The following is a 5,000-nucleotide window of genomic DNA, read 5'->3' on the forward strand; positions in this document are numbered from 1 at the left end:
CACTGCTTTAATGATTAAAACCTTGCCCTCAAAAGTCAGCTGTCGTAGTCCCCAAAACCCAGTCTCTGTCTTACTGTCCCCAGGGTCCCACTCCAATTTCCGCTCCCTCCTCCCTCCTGGTCAAACTTTACCCCCAGTACCCTTATGTCCGTCGTTTTAACCGTCAGTGGTAGTCTGGTCAAGTCTGGGTCTGCCCACGGTCCGAAAAATTGGGCCTCTGTCTTGTCTCTGTTCAGTCTCGCCCCAGAGGCTCGTCCGTACCAGTCAGTCCTGTCCAGGGTCCTGTCGACGGATAAAAGGTCGGTGCATAAAATGTTGACGTCGTCCATGTAAAATACGCACTTGGCGGTCATCCCCCCACTCCCCGGGATCCCCACCCCACTGATCCGTTGGTCCCTTCTCAAGACCTGTGCCAGTGGTTCAATACAGGCCACAAACAGAAGAGGAGATAACGGACAGCCCTGACGGACGCCGCAGTGTACTCCCACTGCCTTTGACAGATGCCCATTTACAAGGATTTTGCTGGTGATGTCGCCGTACAGCAGTCCCACCCAAGCTAAAAACCTGTCCGGGAAACCCATTTTTTGCAGTACCTTAAAGAGGTACTGGTGCGAGACCCGATCAAAGGCTTTTTCAAAATCTAAATTTAGGACTACAAGCCGCATATTTCTGTCTCTCGCATAACAGATGGCATCTCGGATCAGTATCAGGCTGTCCGTGATCTTCCTTCCGGGAATGGCACAGGTTTGATCCGGGTGGATCACCTCCCCTAAAACAGAAGACATTCTGAGTGTTAAAACCTTGGTAAAAAGTTTACAATCAAATTTAAAAGGGTTATCGGTCTCCAGTTCTTTAGGTCTGTCCTGTCGTTTTTCTTATATAAAAGAGTCACGATCCCCACTCTAAAACTGTCAGGTAGTCTGTCAAGGTATTCAAAGTCAGTAAAAACAGTCAAAAGTTCGTCGGCTAAAACATCCCAAAAGGTCAGATAAAACTCCAAGGGGAGGCCATCCTCCCCCGGTGACTTACCCCTCTTAAAATGCTTCAGTCCTTGGTCAATTTCTGTCCTCGTCAAGTCTTTTGTCAGGTCGTCTGTGTTGGGTAAGGTCTTGTCAATGTATGTTAAAACGTCCCCCATTGTTTCCTCGCATACATCTTTTACCCCAAACAGTTCCCCATAAAAATCCTCGACTACTTTTTCCATTCCTTCTGTGTCTGTTTTTAAAACCCCATCTTTATCTTTTAACCCTGTCATTATCCTACCCTTACTAACTATCTTCTTAAAAAAGTACCTTGTGCACTTCTCCCCCTCTTCTAGTTCCCTTTCCTTGCTTCTTAAAATAACCCCTTTGCTTTTTTGTTCTGCTAAAAGTGCCATTTCCTTTTTAACTAGTTTAATTTCGTGGTTAAAATCAAAGCCCTGTTGGCCTAGATTAAAATACCTTTCCAGTCGCTTTTGCAGTCCCACCATGCATCTATCTTTTTCTTTACTTTTCTTCTTTCCTATTTCTCTAAAGAAAGTCCTCGTCCTACCCTTCACCATTTCCCACCATTGTGCTCGTGTGTCAAAGAAGTCCTGTAGCGTCTGCCACTGGCTGAACTGCTCCCTGTACTGACTAACTACTCTATCATCTTCTAAAAGGGAACAGTTCAATTTCCAGGGCCCTCTTCCCACAGTCACACCCGAAGTTAGTGAAAGGGTGCACGTCAGCATTACGTGATCTGAGAAAAAGGCAGGGGTTATTCTAGCATCAGTTGGGGGGCAGTCCCGGGTAAACAGATAGTCAATGCGAGAGGCTCTGGTGCCGTCACCACTGGTCCAGGTGAAGCCCTCCTCTCTTGGATGCAGGGATTTTAAAACAGTCGGTCAGTTTAAAATCCCTGCACAGCCCTTGCAATAAAACACTTGACCTATCTACCTTAAAATCCTCTCCCGCCCCTCTCCTGTCTGCTCTACTTAAAACACAATTAAAATCCCCACCCACGACTAGAGGATCCCTCCCTAGCAGGTGGGACTGCAAGTCTTCTAAAAGTGCGCACCGGTCATGTTTGTCATTAAAACCATACACATTTAGCATGTTAAAATCTCTCCCCATAAAAGTACAATTGGCTAAAAGAGCACGCCCACCTACCACCACCGTGCTCCCCCTCACCACCACCTGTGGGGTCTTGATTAAAATGGCAACACCGTCGTTTTTATTAAAATTTGAGCCACTCCAAATGGAGGGCCCATGCTGCCACTTGTCCTCCCATTTCCTATAAGAGGATAAAAAGGGTAGACCACACTCCTGTAATAAAAACACATCTGAATTAAACCTTTCTAAAAAGGATAAAACCGACTGTGCTCTTCTTTCTGTTTTTATGCTTCTCACATTTATGGTGGTGATGTTAAAAGCCATAAGAGGGGTGAGTAAAAACAGTGCTTAAAAGAAAAGGCATTTAAACAGTTAAAAGGGGGTTACTTGTCTAGTGCTTCCTCTCTCTCCCGCCGGGGTAACGGGGGATGGCAGGGAGAGGAGGTTAAAACAGGACTTAAAAAGGAGATTGTGTTGGGGGAGTTGGGAGGGAAGGTTCTGGGTTCTTCCTCCCCCTGGGAGCTCTCCCATTCCAATTTGCCCTTTTTTTCATCGCCTTGTTCGGGGTCGGAGAGCTCCTCAGCATTTCTTTTTCGTGGGGGGAGGTGTTCTTCCAGAATCTCCACTCCCTCTCCCGTATCTCCTGACGCTGTCTCCACAGCTTTCTCTGACACAGTCTCCATACTGTCTGACCCACTTGGGGAGTTCTCACTCAAGACCTCTCCGGGGCCGTCTTTCTCGGCCCTTTCTCCTTCAGGGGTCACATTAATCTGGGGCAGGGGGATTGGGGGGGAGGGGGTTTTGTCCTCTCCTCCCACTTTTTCCACCACTGCACCTTCCGCGCCCTCCACTACCACCGGCTCCACCACTACCTCCTCAACCACCACCGGCTCCACCACCACCTCCTCGGCAACTGCCGTTCCCTCCCCTTGGCGCTCAGAAGCCCGGTCCGCGGCCGCCGTCTCCCTCCTCTCGGCCCTGACCTTATTGGCCCAGGAGAAGGGGCAGCCGCGGATGAGGTGGGACCGCTCGCCACAGAGGTTGCACGACCTTCCGTTCGTGCACTCCTCGTAGCGGTGGCCCACCTCCCGGCACTTCATGCAGACGACCTTTTTACAGGCCTCTGCGAGATGGCCATGTTCACCACACTTACGGCACAGCTTAGGCTGGTCCTGGTAGTGAACATGGCCCCTATTCTCTCCGAGGACTATGGTGGATGGGATGGCTTTCAACCCACCATAGCCCCCGGGGTCCTCCCTCTGCTGGACAGTAACCCTCCAGGCCCCTGTCCAGATCCCATCGGGATCCTTCACCTGGACCAAGGGCCCCTTCACATTGCAGTACCTGCCCAGCCATACTGCAACGTCCTCCGGCTGTACGGTTTCGTTATACATACGGATAATAACGGTTTTAATGCTATTATCCGTCAGCTTGGTCACCTCAAACATTGCTGTGAGGGACCCCTGGATGTTCAGGGAGTTCTGGAGTTGCCCCCAGAACTCCCGCAGGAAGCTGGCGTTGGCAAAGCTGACATCGAAGCCCTTCCCATAGGGAAGGGCTAAGATGCAGTTTACCTGCGCGGGGTGGAAACCGAGCTCTTTCTGGAGGAATTTTCTGGAGAAATCCAATCGGGATAACTCCATTATTTTCCCTCCCTTCTCCTTTAAAAGGAGGCGCACTGCATGGTGCCTCCTCATGCCAACCTGTGCTGCTGACATGATGGAGGCCCACTCCCTTTACAGCCCAACACCAGTGAAAAGGGGGGGGGAGGGGAAGGGGAAAAGGGGAGGGGAAAGGAAGGAAGGGGGGCGGGGGGAGGGAGAGGGTGTTGGGAAAAGGGAAGGAGTGAAAGACAACCGAGGGAGCTGGCAGGCTCAGGTAGACTAAGCTAACAGGGCCTACCAGCACCACGGAACACACCACAAACTATCTGGCACAGCACCAAACTAATCTTATTGACAATGGGAAAGGACACTAGGAGGGGAATTTTTTTGTTTTATATTTTCCACAGGGGGGAGGGCACAAAAGGGAAAGACAAAAATAAACCACACAAACAAACTAAAGGCTAGAATGCTAGCAGGCCACACCAGCAGGCCAGGCTAGGCCTACCAGCTGGCAGGCCCACCAGCCAAGAGGCCTCAAAACAAAAAACCAACAAGGCACACAAACCAAGAGGGAAGACAACCTAGGGGGTAAGACTAACAAAACAAATTAAATAAAGTAAAAGGGAAGTGAAGGGATGACAACAACAAAAGGACAAACTGACTAAACAACACCTACCAAACATGAGGGACAAGAAGGCTAGCAGGCCTCACCAGCCGGCCAGGCTAGGCTAACCAGGCAGCAGGCTAGCTAGCAAAATGTCCCCCAGTTGGCAACACAAACAACAAGAAACTGAACAAAAGGAAATTTGGGGGATAAACTAAGGGTACAAGGTGGATGGGAACAAAGAATAAACAGTCAAACAATGCCTGCCACGCCTAAGGGGCCAGGAGGCTTGCAGACCAGGCTAAGCTAAAGCTAGCAGGCCGACAAGCCAGAAAGCCACCCCAGCTAGCAGACAACACACAACTGAAGACAATGGGAGGAGCTAAGGAGGGGACTATAGGATACACGGGGGAGGAGAGATGCAAAACAGGACAAGCAGGGGAAAACACAAAATAAATGTAATAACTAAAGAAAAAGGACCAGAGGGCCTTTAAACTCACCCTACAGGTGCTGGTGCACCTGTAGTCCACCACCAAGACCACCACCTAACCCAGGACAAAGAATAAACAAAGGTGAGACAAAAAACAACAATAATGACAATAAATGATGATTTAACAAAAATAAATAGCACAATTTTCCCGGGCGCCCTCCGGCCTGTGATCGCTTCTCTGATCAAGTGCAGCACTGGCAAGGTAACTACACTTGATCTGAGCCAAA

Source organism: Salmo trutta, unplaced genomic scaffold (genome assembly GCF_901001165.1).
Source record: "Salmo trutta unplaced genomic scaffold, fSalTru1.1, whole genome shotgun sequence".
In the NCBI taxonomy this organism is placed as follows: domain Eukaryota; kingdom Metazoa; phylum Chordata; class Actinopteri; order Salmoniformes; family Salmonidae; genus Salmo; species Salmo trutta.